Here is a 15,594-nt window from a genome sequence, read left to right on the forward strand (position 1 = left end):
CTTCACGAGCCAAGGGAATCAGTTGTAGTCTTTCACACAGTTATTCAAAGTGTCAGTAGCATATTCAAGTTTGCTCATGCCAGCATAAATGCATTCTGCTGATTGTTAGATTGACAGGTGTGGTGGTTTGATTCAGGTGACCCCATAAACTTAGGTGTTCTGAATGTTGGGTTCTCAGCTGATGGAGATTTGGGAATTAACACCTCCTGGAGGGAGTGTATTGTTGGGGGCGGGCTTATGGGTGTTATAGCCAGTGTCCCCTTGCCAGTGTTTGGCACACTCTCCTGTTCCTGTTGTCCACCTGATGTTGGTCAGGGGGTGATGTCCACCCTCTGCTCATGCCATCCTCTCCCCCTGCCATTATGGAGCTTCCCCCCCGATCTTGTAAGCCAAAATAAACCTCTTTTTTTTCCTCCACAAACTGCTTTTGGTTGGGTGATTTCTACCAGCAATGTGAACCTGTCTGCAACAACAGTCCTTATGCTTGTGTAAACATGGACAGTATGAGAGCAAATTGTCCTGTCTCCATGTCTTTGCTTATTTACAGGAAACTGAAAATGAGAAGGAGTGCTTACAATAGAAACTTAAAGAACTCATCATTAACTGTCATCTTAACCACTATTAATCATGCTTTAATAATGCTAACACCTGATGCATGCCCAAAGAGAGGTAGATTGAATGCACTTTCTTCTCCTATATGAAGTTGCCACAACCACAGAGAAGCAAGGTAGCAGGGGTCACTGCTTAGTCCCTACCTCTGATGATGGAGTGTTCCTATGATTCTGTAAGATCTAAAAAGCAAAGGGTTGATGATATCACCTTTTTTTTTTTCCCTGCTTTACCAACCTCCAGAAGGTATCTGTGAAGGTTAGCCAGGCGCAAAGTTAGGGGACAGTCCCCAAGAACCCCCTCATTACTACTTATACTGACTTATAAGTTCAGGGACTTCCCAAGACCACAATCAAGTCAGACAACTCATTAGAGGGACTCACGATTTATAGAAAGCCAAAGTCATTGCTAGATTTAATTACAGAAAAAATGGTAACAGACTAAAGCCATCCAAGGGAAGAGACACCTGGGGCAGAGGCCAGGAGGATTCCAAACATACATCTTCCAATTGTCCTCTGCCCATGGAGTCAGGGAAGGGTCAACTCTTCCAGCAATGACACGTGATGGGAAGTGAGGTTCATTTTGGCTCATGGTTTAAGTGACACTGTCTCTCAGGGCCGAGAAGTCACAGTGGCAGTAGATAGCTTCATGGTGGTGGGTGTCTACAGTGGCTGCTTGTTTGTGGTTGAGCAGAACAAGAGGCTGAGAATGGGGAATGCTGGCCCTCTGGCTTTCTCCTTTTTCCCTTTCTTCTCAGCCAGCGGGATGGTGCTGTGAACACTCAGAGTGGGTCTTCCATCCTTAATCAATCTTCTCGGGCAATGACCTCACAGACATGCCCAGAAGTATGCGTCCTAGGTGACTCTAAATCTAATTAATTTGACGATGAAGATTAATCATGGGGGTGGAGAGATGGTTCAGCAGTGAAGGTGCTTACCAGCAAAGCCTAACAACCCAAGTTCAATTCCATAATAACCACATAAAGCCAAATGCAGAAAGTGGTACATGCATCTGGAATTTGTTTGCAGTGGCCACAGCTCCCTAACCTCTGTCTCTCTTTGCTTGCAAATAAATAAATAATTTTAAAATCTATTTAAAAGATTAATCGTTGTGTATTAGTTACTCTTTTTTTTTTTTTTTGAGATAGGGTCTCACTCTATCCCAGGCTTACTTGGGATTCACTATGGAGTCTCAGGGCGGCCTTGAACTCACGGCGATCCTCCTACCTCTGCCTCCCGAGTGCTGGGATTAAAGGCATGCGCCACCACGCCTGGCTGCGTATTCGTTACTTTTCTTGTTGCTGTGACCAAATGCTTGACAAGAAGTAGCTTGAGGGAGGAAGGGTTTATTTTGGTTCACATCTCCAGAGGATACAGCCCATCTTATCAAGGCAGACATGGCAACAGGAGCAAGAGGCAGCTGGTCACATCTCACCCACAGCTGGGAAGCAGAGAGCCATAAAAGCTGCTATTAGGTCCCCTTTTCCTTTTCATTCAATCCAGGGCCTCAGTCCATGGTTAGGTGGCCACGACTATCATAGGTCTTCCCACCTCAATTAACCTAGTTCAGAAACACACCGACATGCTTAGATATTTGTTTCTATGGGGATTTGAAATCTCATCAAGTTGATAATCAAGATCAACCATAGGGACTGAGGATATGGATCAGTGCCTTGCAAGGGTGAGGGGAGGAGTCTGGATCTCCAGCACCCACAGAAATACCAAATGGGTGTGGTGGTCACCTGTAATCCCAGTGCACAGGACAAAGACAGATTTCCAGGGCAAGTTTTCTAGCAGGATTAGCTGAGCTGTTGAATGCTGGGTTCAAATGAAAGAGCCTGACCCAGTAAAATAAAGTGGACAATGATTATGGTGTCTGACATCATCCCCTGGCCTCCACAAACACATACATGTTGCATGCACATCCACACACATGTTCACCCACATGCATATAAAATGCACATGTGCATATATGCAAACTACACATATATAAACCAAAAATATTAATCACACTATGTCATACACCTCCACTTTCTTCAAGAAAGCCATACTTCCTTATTTATCTCCTACCAAGCTCAAGCGATAAGGCACAATTTGCATAAGGTACTCTTTCTGTGTAATCCCATGACTCTCCATTTTGCAACACTTTTTAACAGTTCATCTCTCTGTTTCTGCCATGAGAATGTGAGTTGCATATGACCATGACTGTGGTTTCATTTCTACGTCTCCAGACATAGCCTAAGAAATATTCAACAGGGTGAAAAGGAGGTGAGGCAAGAAGGAGCAAGAAGAGAAGAGAATCTCACTTCTGCTTTCACTAAAATGGCTCTTAGCCACGTCAAATTCATTCATGACTATACGTGAGAATACAACTGATAAATGGAAGGGGCACACTTCGCAGATTTTTTGGCGACGGGGTCTTATGTGTGTCAGACTGTCCTAGAAAATCTCAATGTAGCTTAGGATGGCCTTGGCCTTTAATCTTTCTGCCTCCATCAGTTGCTTTTTGAGATATCGATTTCTTTTAGACCCCTTTCTGTATGTCCAAATGACCATTGCCAATTTCTCCTTTGATATCTTTTTGTTCTGATCTCCTGTTAAATATTAGGTTTAATCCAAAATATTTTTGGGGTCCCTCTGTTGTTTTCCTCATCATGGGAATGTTCTTCAAGCAGTTGCTGCTCAGAAGCCTAAGTGTTGTACTGTCCCCTAATAGAACGCTGAGAAGACAACCAACAAGAGCAGTGTTGGAAATAGATTTTTGCTTGTTTGTTTGTTTTGTTTTTCTTTTTTTTTTAAAAAAATTTTGTTTTTTTTGTTTATTTATTTGAGAGCGACAGACACAGAGAGAAAGACAGATAGAGGGAGAGAGAGAGAATGGGCGCGCCAGAGCCTCCAGCCTCTGCAAACGAACTCCAGACGCATGCGCCCCCTTGTGCATCTGGCTAACGTGGGACCTGGGGAGCCGAGCCTCGAACCGGGGTCCTTAGGCTTCACAGGCAAGCGCTTAACCGCTAAGCCATCTCTCCAGCCCTGTTTTGTTTTTCAAGGTAGGGTTTCACTCTAGCTCAGGCTGACCTGGAATTCACTATGTAGTCTCAGAGTGGCCTCGAACTCATGGCAGTCCTCCTACCTCTGCCTCCCAAGTGCCGGGATTAAAGGCGTGTGCCACCATGCCCGGCTTGGAAATAGTTTTGTTTTTGTTGCTTCTATGATGGTTCATACTGTCACTTTGATAGTACATAGAACAACTTAGGAGACAAAGTTATGGACATATATCTTTGAAGGAGTTTCTACATTAGGTTAATTGAGGTGACAAGACCCATCTTTTTGTATGTTTGTTTGTTTGTTTGTTTGTTTTGAGGTAGGGTCTCACTGCAGCTCAGGCTGACCTGGAATTCACTATGTAGTCTCAGGATGGCCTCAAAGTCACAGTGATCCCCCTACCTCTGCCCCACGAGTGCTGAGATTAAAGGTGTGTGCCACCATACCTAGAAAGACCCATCTTAAATGTGGGTGGCACCGTTCTATGGGCTGGGTCATCAAGCTGAATAAAAAGGAGAAAGTGAGTGGAGCACCAGCATTTAGCCTTCTCTGCTTCCTGACTGTGGATGCAATGCACCTGTTGCCATGACTGCCCTGGTGTGATGGACTTTACCCTCAGACTGTGAGCCAAAGCCATCCCTTCTTTCCTTAAGTTGCTTTTCTCAGAAAACCAACTAATATAGAAAATTGGTACTGAGAAGTGAGGTCATTGTTATGATAAACCTGACCATGTGGTTTGTCTATCTTTGGTTTATGGGAGTAAGGTGGACGAGTTTGGAACATTGGGCTAAAAAATATCCCTAGAAGGCTGTAAGTAGAGCATAATGGACCATTCTGGAAAAGCAGAATGCTGAGAAAAATGTGAATGGTGGAAGCCTGGCATACAAGGAACAAGGACTCCACCAAGAATTTGGCAATTGGAGTTATAGTCTGGAAAAGGCTCTGGCTTCATTCTGCCCATGTTTTAAAATTTTTATTGAGGCTGAATGCAAAAGTAACAGGCTAATTAGTCTGGAGGTAAAACTTTCAAGACAGGACAGCTTTCAGGCTATGGTATACCTATTGCTCACTGTTCTCTCATGGATCTGTATATAGTAAGAGAAAGCAGACATCACAAATGTGTAGCTTGGTAAGGAAAGAAGAGAGAGAGTTTAATGTAGTAGATAAGACTGACCCGAGAAAGTAGATGGAATTGTTAAAGACATTAGAACTATTAAACAGAAGCCTTTGGCACTGCACTGGGACAATAGGAAATGTACCCTGAAGGCAAGATCCCACCCACCAAAGGATGAAAATTCAAATTTAATTGAAAGTAGAGAGTCTAAATTGAGAATGCCTCTGAAACAGATCCCTGCTCCAAAAAAATCAATTAACTAGGGAAGTGCCTCCCCAGGGTCAGCCTGAGGTGCACAGAACCCAATGTAACTGTCGTGCAAGGGAACCAGGCTCCACCTTGAACCAACAGTCAAATTTGTGGCACTGGTTTTATAGGCATGAAAGATATAAGAATGAATGGGTCAGAGAGGCTTGTGCTAATGTTCCAGAAGACTGCTGATTTCCTACAAGGGCCAGACTCCCTGCAAGGAGACCCATTGAGTGAAGCTTAGAACGTGAAGTCTCAGTTGCAATGTAGACTCCAGGATGTTGGTGGTATCAGGACTGTAGGACATCCACCAAGGAGAGCTACAGGTGGGCAGTGGAGCTGGCCCAATAGTTACTATATGTGCCTCAGGCAGCAGAGCTACCCAAGCCCTTTGGTGTCCAGATAATTCCATCATTGCCCCTTGGATACTGGACATAGACCTGTAGGATTTGGAGCTTGCCCTACTGGGTTTCCGTCTTGCTTTGGTCTAATCTTTCCTTGCTATGGCCCTTTCCTCCCTTTTGGGATGGGAATGTTCACTCTGTGTCCTTGATGTTAGAAGTATGCAACTATGGAACTTGCTTTTGATGAGAGCACATGATTAAGTAATTGCCTGAGTGGACTGGAGAGATGACTCGGTGGATAAGGCACTTGCTGTGCAATATGGGAACCAGAATTTGGACTGCTAGAATCCTCATAAATGCCACATGGGTGTGGCAGCCCAACTTTGATCTTAGCCCTTGAGTGGTGGAGAGAGGGGACCCCAGGGCAAGCTGGCTGGCTAGAGTAGCTGAATCATTGAGCTGTAAGAGGCCCTACCTCAGTTTATAAAGTGGGGAGTGATTTAGGAAGACACTCGACATAAACTTTTGGCCTCCACTGCACACGTGTGCACCCCGCATGCCTACAAACATACAAACAAACATGAAAAAGAAACAACCTGAGTCTTAAAAGAGACTCTACAGTCACACTTTACATTTTTTAAATTTTATTTACTTACTTATGAGAGAGAGAGAGAATGAGCAATGCCAGGGCCGTTAGCCACTGCAAACCAACTCCAGTCACATGCGCACCTTGAGCATTTGGCTTTATGTGGGTCTTGGGGAATTGAACTTGGGTCCTTTGGCTTCCCAGGCAAGAGCCTTAACCACGAAACAATCTCTCCAGCACCTAACAATGATATGTTTATTGACAGGGGTTGGACTTGGGATGGCTAATATTGCCAAATGGCAATGATCGCCTAGGAGACAAACCTGGGGGCATGTTTATGAGGGATCTTCCAGATTGGGTTCGTTAAATTGGGGATAATAACAGTAGCAGGGAGGGAAACACACTTGCCACATCCTGAGAAGTTTTCAGAGACAAAACTGGATCCCTGGCAACATCGTGGCAAAGAATGTCAGGGTGAACCAGCATGAAGAATTGACTTTTATTGAAAGATTTTTTGTGTGTGCGTGCATGTGTGTGTGTGTGTGCATGCATGCATGCATGTGTGTGTGGTATATGCACGTGAATATGCCCTTGTGGGGCCCCATGTGCTCATCTATGGGGACCCAAGCAGAATGTTGGTTGTCCCATTCCACTGCTCTTCTGTCCATCGCTACTTGAGCCAGACTATCTTAATGATACACAGCTTGCTGTGTTTCATGAGCTAGTGATTTTCTGCTCTCTGCTCCCCTGTGTGGGGCTGGGGTTACAGGCACATGTGGCTAGGCCCAGATGGGATCTGGAGATTTGAACTCGAGCTGTTTCAGAACCCCTCAGGCCCTCATGCTTGCACAGGAAGCTCACTTCACTGCTGCTCCATCTCTCTCTGGTCCAAAAGATATTTTTTAAAAATATTTTATTTGAGTAGGTAGTGTCAGGCCCTATGAGGTCATGGATATCGAGGCCATTTTATGTCTGGAGGGAGCACTTTGTAAGGAGTCCAGCCCTTCCTTTAGCTCTTACATTCTTTCAGCCACCTCTTCCGCATTAGACACTGAAAAGAGGAGGGAAAGATCACATCAAAATAAAAGAGAGACTGATTGAGATGGGGAGGGGTTATGATGGAGAATGGAATTTCAAAGGGGAAAGTGGGGGGAGGGAGGGTATTACCATGGGATATTTTTTATAATCATGGAAAATGCTTTAAAAAATTGAGAAAAAATAGAATAAAATAAGATTTAAAAAATATTTTATTTGAGAAAGAATGAGGCAGAGTGAAAAGGGAGGGGGGGAGAGAGAAAATGGGTGCACCAAGGCCTCCAGGCACTGCAAAAACTCCAGATGCATGCACCACCTTGTGCGTCTGGCTTATGTGGGTCCTGGGGAATCAAACCTGAGTCATTTGGCTTTACAGGCAAGTGCCTTAACTGCTAAGCCCTCTTTCTAGCCCAATATATATTTTTAAATTTTTATTTGAGAGCAACAGACAGAGAGAGAAAGAGGCTGATAGAGAGAGAGAATGGGCACGCCAGGGCCTCCAGCCACTGCGAAGGAACTCTAGATGCATGCGCCCCCTTGTGCATCTGGCTAATGTGGGTCCTTGGGAATCGAGCCTTGAACTGGAGTCTTTAGGCTTCACAGGCAAGCGCTTAACCACTAAGCCATTTCTCCAGCCCCAATATTTTTATTTATTTCCAAGGAGAGAGAGAGAGAAGTAGACAAAATGGGCACACTAGGGCCTCTAGCATTTGCAAATGAACTCTAGATGCATGCACCACTTTGTGCTATCTGGCTATACATGAGTACTGTGGAAGGTAGTTAGGTTTTGCAGGCACATGCCTTAACCACTGAGCAACACTTCAGCCCCCAAAAGTTTTTTTTTAATTTTTTAATTTTTATTTATTTATTTGAGACCGACAGACAGAGAGAGAAAGAGGCAGAGAGAGAGAGACAGAGAGAGAGAATGGGCATGCTAGGGCGTCCAGCCACTGCAGATAAACTCCAGACGCATGCGCCCCCTTGTGCATCTGGCTAATGTGGGTTCTGGGGAATCCAGCCTCGAACCGGGATCCTTAGGCTTCACAGGCAAGTGCTTAACCGCTAAGCCATCTCTCCAGCCCCTTTTTTTTTTTGTTTTTCGAGGTAGGGTCTCACTGTAGCTCAGGCTGACCTGGTATTCACTATGTAGTATCAGGGTGGCTTTGAACGCATGGTGATCCTCCTACCTCTACCTCCCGAGTGCTGGGATTAAAGGCATGCGCCACACCATGCCTGGCCTCCCAAAAGATATATATATATATTTTTAGCAAAATAAAAATGTTTTTATTTCTAAAGTAAATATTTTAGTCAAAGTTACATCAGAAATCAAATATTTCTTTGACTTTTCCAAGAGATTTTTGCTACTAACTACAGTTATAGTTGTCAGCATTATATAGTAATACATTGTTTAAAATATATTATAAACTATTTATCTCCCTCTTTAATTTAAATGAAATATAAAATTAAGGATACAAAAGTTATTTTAATATGTATTTTAAGCATAAGGAGAGAGAGAGAGATGCTTTAAAAGAAAGCAAGACATACCAGAGAGTATGGGTGTGGACATATCAAAGACAACACATTGTTTTTTATTTTATTTTATTTTATTTTATTTTATTTTATTTTATTTTATTTTAGGGAGGGAGGGAGGGAGAGAGAGAGAGAGAGAGAGAGAGAGAGAGAGAATGGACATGCCAGGACTTCCAGCCACTGCAAACGAACTTTGCCTTGTGCATCTGTCTTACATGGGTCCTGGGGAATCAAACCGTGGTCCTTTGCCTTTGCAGGCAACTGCCGTAACCGCTAAGCTATCTTGCCAGCACCACATTGTCTTTACAATAGCCCTATATACCATGATAGTGGAATGTGAAGGTATCATTCTCAAAGGGCTGCTGAGGAACATAAATGAGATCATGCAATGGTTCCTGGTAGGAGAGCTTCTGGCAGGATTGCACACAAGAAGGTAAAACTCTGCATCACAGGGACACAAGAAGTTAGAATATCCTCACTGTAGACCAAATTAATAGTCATTGTTGTGAGAGTCCCAGAAAATATCCTGGAAAAGAGAGCAAGACCTCACTCAAGGTCATAGCCACTCATGTCTTTAGCCTGGTTTGTTTCTATGTCAACATTTTCATTTGAAAACGTTCTATATAAATGAATTCCAGTTTCTGTGCTACCTGGTTGCAAGTGCTAATCATGCTAGAATCTTTGATTTCCAGTTGGCCAGAAGTTTCAGGTAGACTCGGGTGAGGGGCACTTCTTCAGAGATTTCCATGGTTTTCTCGGTCTTTCTAACCTGCTTTAGGAAGACCAACCCTAAGGATGGGTGAGACCGTTCCAAGGAAAAGGAGAAGGTGAGCGGACTGCCAGCATTCATACCCCTACTTCCTGACTGTGCATGCAGTGCGATCCCTGCCTCAAGAACCTGCCCCTATGACTTCCGCCCAGAAAGACTATACCCCTGAACTGTGAGCCAGCACAAACCCTTTCTTAAGTTGTCTTAGTTTCAGCAGTAATAAAACTAATCTGCTTAGTAATATTTTAAGTACTTCAACCAGACACTGGCCAGCTTGGAAGGCCTCAGAGGGTGGACAGCCGTCTCCTCTCTGCAGTTTTCAACTTCCATTTTATTGCTCCTTCTCTTTGGAGCCTGGATCCTAGAGTGAGCAAGTGTCTCCTTTTTTTTTTTTTTCCATATTTGTTTTGTTCATTATTTATTTATTTATTTGAGAGCGACAGACACAGAGAGAAAGACAGATAGAGGGAGAGAGAGAGAAAAAATGGGCGCGCCAGGGCCTCCAGCCATTGCAAACGAACTCCAGACGTGTGCGCCCCCTTGTGCATCTGGCTAACGTGCGACCTGGGGAACCGAGCCTCAAACCGGGGTCCTTAGGCTTCACAGGCAAGTGCTTAACCACTAAGCCATCTCTCCAGCCCAAGTGTCTCCTTCTTAACTAGTCACTTAGTTAATGAATCTTATCTCCTCGGATATAGGCCCTATTCCTATCTTTGCTTTCTTTGTTTGGAGGAAATCTACTGGAATGACGTAGCTTTCTCTCACTTTCCATATTTTCCCAAGTTGTTTCTACTAGAAGCGTCACAGCCCCTCTTATCTGCCATGGAAGCTGTCTTCTCATGTCCTCAGCTCAATGCCAAACACATTTTTGAGCAATTCTGGGCTTCCCGGGGCTCTATCTTCTCTAAGTCCCTAATTTCAGATTGGCTGGACTCTGTCATATTTCTAGGCTCAGTGAGCATTCCTTGATACTCAGGACCTTGGTAACCCCAGGATGTATGTAAAAGTTAGACATGTCGATTTTAGCATCAGATAGATGTAGGTTTAAATTGGAAAGATGTAACTCTGCCTCACCAATATCTCACAGTTCTGGCAATTTATTCGATCATCTTGCAGGACAGATTGGGACTTGTACAATGATAGGCCAGTGATGGTGGGACCACACCACCACCAGGAATGCTTAGTTACTTATACCTAAACCTCATATCAATACCTCCACGGGGCATCTGGGGGTGGGGGTGGTTTGGATGCGGAATGTCCCCCACAGCCTCAGTGTTTGTGATTAAGCTTCCTACTTTGTCCCCAGCCTCTGGAGCCTTTGTCAAGTGCAGCCTTGCTGGATTAGGTGTGTTGCTAGGAGTGGACTTTGGGGTTGGTTCATCTAATACCCTTTGTGTTCAGGGAGACCTTGCCCTGGGTGTTCTTCCTCTACTGCGGATGTGTGATGTGAGCTGGTTACCTTTCTCCTCCATGATGAAGGTTCCCCTTGAAACTGTAGCCCTGAAATAAATCTTTACTCACCTAACCTGCTTCTGGTCAGGTGCTTTGTCCCAGAAAGGAGAAGCTGACTGCCACAGAAGCTCACTGTATTCTTTTGTTGTTGTTCTTCCTCTCAATGGGGCCACACTGAAGAAATCCCCTTTCTCTGTTTTTCATGATTGCTGGTGTCTTTAATTGGTACCCTAGAGATGGGTGGCTGGGCTAGCTTGTTGAGACTGCCAGAGCAGCCTAAATACTCCAGTAACAAGAGTAATGATTTGATTTTCTAGAGGTGGCACACCTTGCTGATCCAAAATAAAGTTTTGCCAATATTATTCCCCCCCCCTTTTTTTTAAGAGGGAGAGGGAAGCAGGCAGGGAGGTAGGGAAGGAGAGAGAGAGAGAGAATGTGCATGCCAGGCCTTCAGCCCCTGTAAACGAACTCTAGATTCATGTGCCACCTTGTGCATCTGGCTTATGTGAGTCCTAGGGAATTGAACCTGGGTCCTTTGGCTTCATAGGCAAATAAATACCTTAACCACTAAGCAATCTCTCCAGCCTTACTCCCTTCTTATATTAAGATGGTACAGAAGGCAAGGTACATGATCAGATAAACTGCTCCTTTGATACAGATCAAAAGACCCTCCTTCAAGCTGCAGACACCTAACTCCTTATCTTGGCTAGGTCCAATCACAGGTCTCTACTGGGCTTCTTACCCAGATCTTGGCTCAGTCCTCACCCTTGTGTGATAGTCTACCACTCACAGATTTCCTATCCCTTCCCTCAGGACTTGCCCTCCTTTCAGCTAGTGCTTTTCTTCTAAAAGAGCCTCAGGCTCCCCACCTTTCATTTACCACTCCCTAGCAGCCAGCAGCCAGCCAATCCTTTCTCCAACTGCTCCCCCAAGAGTCAGTACCCAACAGCTCTGGAGAATCTATGAAAATCCAAGTTAGAGATAATCCAGACAGCCAATAACGAAGAGTAATTTAGCATTCTGTGTCTGCATGAACAAATACGAGGCTTCTGTGTAGCATCTTCTTAAAGGTGCAAGCAAGCACCTTTAACTGCGAAGTAAGCAGAATTTTTTTTTTTTTTTGCTTGTTTGTTTTTTGTTTTTTCGAGGTAACTCACTATGTAGTCTCAGGGTGGCCTTAAACTCATGGTGATCCTCCTACCTTTGCCTCCTGAGTGCTTGGAGGGATCAAAGGCATGTGACACCACACTTGGCTTGTTTTTATTATTTTAATATGGAACGCTTCATGAGTTTGCATGTCATCCTTGTGCAGGGGCCATGCTAATCTTCTCTGTATCGGTCCAATTTTAGTATATGTGCTGCCGAAGCGAGCACTTTTTTTTTTTTTTTTTGAGGTACAGTCTCACTCTAGCCCAGACTAACTTGGAATTCACTATGTAGTCTCAGGCTGGCCTTGAACTCACAACCATCTTCCAATCTCTCTGCCCTGAGTGCTGGGATTAAAGGTGTGCACTGCCACACCTGGCTTAGCATCTTCTTTTTAATTTTTATTTATTTATTTGAGAGAGAAAGAGAATGGTCATGCCAGGGCCTCCAGCCACTGCAAATAAACTTCAGATACATGCGCACCATTGTGCATCTGGCTTACATGGGTACTAGGGAATCGAACCTGGGTCCTTAGCCTTCACAGGCAAGCGCCTTAACCACTAAGCCATCATCTTCTTTTTAATGACAGCTTAATACCCTGGAGCAATGCTCATGGTGTAAGTGATGAAGAATCTTATAGAAACTACATATGTGTTCAGCATGAAACATCTATAAAACCTCCTCCAAGCCAGAGAACATTGTGGAAGAGGGGGTAGAAAGAACGTAAGAGCCAGGAGATGGGGAGGAGTGGTACAGAACACAGTCTTCTGAACATGGGTGTCATAATCATGACCTCATGGTGATTGTCATTACCTATGTAAGACCTGTACACTATGGGCTAATCAAGTCTATCATGGGTGACGGAAGAGGAATTGGGACCCACATAGCTCACTGAGGAATTGTTGGTGTTAGATTTGGGGCTCAGGATTAAAGCACCAAGACAAACCATTTCTTGAGATTAAGACTATTGTAATGTGTGTGAGAGAATCAGGCAGAGAGAGGCAGAGAAGGAAAGAAGAGGGGAGAAGAGAGATAGCGAGAAAGAGGGAGATAGGGACAGAGTGGGGAAGAGAAAAGGGTATGTGTGTATCAGGGAGCAGGAAGGCCAAGAAGAAGGAGAAAAGGCAAGAGAGGGTTTATGGAAAGAGGAGGGAAAAGTGCCACATGTGGGATGTGGGAGAGCCTTGGGTGATATGCTAAGGTAGGGGTGGGGGGGGACATGTGACATTTCTGCCACTCATCCCCAATACCTAGACCTAGTCCAGATGACCAGATGGGAAGAGGGAGAAGAGGGGATGGGTAGAGAGCCCTGGGATTCTCACAACTGGTAGGGTTGCTGGAGGATCAGGAGACACTTTTTTTGTTGTTGTTGTTTTTAATTTTTAAATTTTTATTAACATTTTCCATGATTATAAAAAAAAATCCCATGGTAATTCCCTCCCTCCCCACCCCCACACTTTCCCCTTTGAAATTCCATTCTCCATCATATTACCTCCCCATTACAATCATTGTACTTACATATATACAATATCAACCTATTAAGTATCCTCCTCCCTTCCTTTCTCTTAGGAGACACATTTTTGAGGGTGTATGTGTGGTAAGTTGAAAGTGCTCTGGTGAGGAATCTTCCACCCATGCTCATACCAACCACCCTAATGAAATTCACTGTGTCATATACACACAAGAAAACAATGACATCAAAGTAAAAAAAGGATTTATTGGGGAGAAGTTTAGTAGAAGGCAGATGAAGAGGGAGGGGTCAAGAGACTGTAATAGGAGGGGATTATGTTCAAAATACATTATATACATGTGTAAAAATTGGCAATAAATTAACCATCAGGGAAATGCAAATAAAAACTACTTTGAGATTCCATCTCACTCCTGCCCAAATGGCTACCATCAAGAAAACAAATGACAATAAATGTTGGTGAGGATGCAGAAAAAGGGGAACCCTTCTACACTGTTGGTGGGGATGTAATCTGGTACAGCCATTGTGGAAATCAGTGTGGAGGTTCTTGAGACAGCTAAAAATAGATTTACCATATGATCCAGCTATAGCACTCCTAGGCATATATCCTAATGACTCTTCTCACTACCTTAGAGATACTTGCACAACCATGTTTATTGCTGCTCTATTCACAATAGCTAGGAAATAGAACCAGCCTAGATGTCCATCCACAGATGAATGGATAATAAAGATGTGGTACATCTACACAATGGAGTTCTATTCAGTGCTAAAGAAAAATAAAATTATGAAATTTGCAGGAAAATGGATGGATCTGAAAAGGATTACACTAAGTGAGGTAACCCAGGCCCAGAAAGCCAAACGTTGCATGTTCTCTCTCATAGGTGGATCCTAGGTACAAGGGTATAGACTTGTGTATGAGCTGGAACCAAAAATCAGTAGCAGAGGCCAGTAAGCTGGAAAAAAAATGCTATAAGGGAGTGGGGATAGGGAAGTACTTAAGGAGATGGTATTATATATATGTAAGTAGAAGAACAGATTACAGGGAGGGGAAAGACCTAAGTGAGGCCAGGGGAAGAGATTGTGTAAAAGAAGGGCGGGGTGGGGGGGAGTCAATCAAAATTCAACATATTCTGAAAAAGACATCTACTTTCTTGAGTAATGGCACATCCAGAAGCCATAGATTGTTACTAGAACATTTTAAGTGGCAGGAATGGGATACCTTCCAGTGAGTTGTTGCCCAGGGAGGTCCCTGTTACCTCCAAAACATTACAGGCTATTAACAAGACTGCTGGTTTCCCTTGAGAAACAGATGGTAAGACCCCATTGCTGAAGACTTCACATGCCTGTGTGGCAAGGCCACTGAGAAATCAAGCTGGTGCTGAGCAAAAAACCTTCTCCCTGTAGACTAGCCAACTGAAAGCTGGAAAAAGCTGCACTGCATGCAGTCCTATGGGGACAGAAGTCATTAGTGGTGAAAACAGTGGACTCTGGAAGCCTCAAGTTTGGCCAGACAGGCCAAATGACCAAATAAGTGCAATAGTGGCATGTCTGCTCTGGGGGAAACCAACTGCTCTCTAATTGGACTGGAGGCCCGCTCTATGGGATGGAATACATGCCTGGTACTGAAATCCTAATCAAAAGCCTATGGCAGGTGAGGTCATGAGCCTAAGGGGTATAAAGCCTGCTCTTGTCTGGCTAAATTTCCCTGATAGCATTACACTTAATGTTCATATTCATATGTTAATGCTACTCTCACTTCTGGTTAGAGAAGCTTCTCTTTTCAGATGGTGATGACCACTGGGATGACCCAAAAGGCAACATAGTGCTGAGAAGAAGGGACAGAGGAGTGTTCAGCACTGAAACATCTCTATCACACCCTCCAAGGCTCAGGGTCCATTGCAGAAGAAGTGGCAGAAAGAATGTAAGAACCAAAGGAAGGGTGCCACTCCTTACAATGCAACTGTGCAGACAGAAATTGGCCTTGATATCCATGACTTTGCAGTGCCTAGAAAAGCCCTCATAAGACCTTATAATAGGAGAAAAAGATGATGATATAAAAATAAAAGAGATACTAATGGAGAGAGGGAGGGAATATGATGGTGTGAAGGGAAGGTGGGGAAGGGGAGGGGAATATCATGGTTTAGAAGTTTTCAATCAAAAAAGGAAAACAAGAAAACTAATTTTAAAAAAAAGGCAATAAAAATTTTAGGGCCAGCTGGGCATGATGGCACATGCCTTGAATCCCAGC

The 15,594-nt window shown here is 44.0% G+C and overlaps 1 non-coding gene across 1 annotated transcript; it reads right to left on the reverse strand.

Annotated features, from left to right (window-relative positions):
* Nucleotides 1-11,999: 11,999 nt before the first annotated feature.
* On the reverse strand, nt 12,000-12,106 carry LOC123458163. The gene has a single exon (XR_006635461.1). It is a non-coding gene; the product is annotated as a U6 spliceosomal RNA (small nuclear RNA).
* Between the last annotated feature and the right edge of the window lie 3,488 nt (nt 12,107-15,594).

The sequence above is a fragment of the Jaculus jaculus genome, chromosome 1 (genome assembly GCF_020740685.1).
Source record: "Jaculus jaculus isolate mJacJac1 chromosome 1, mJacJac1.mat.Y.cur, whole genome shotgun sequence".
NCBI classification, from domain to species: Eukaryota; Metazoa; Chordata; class Mammalia; order Rodentia; family Dipodidae; genus Jaculus; species Jaculus jaculus.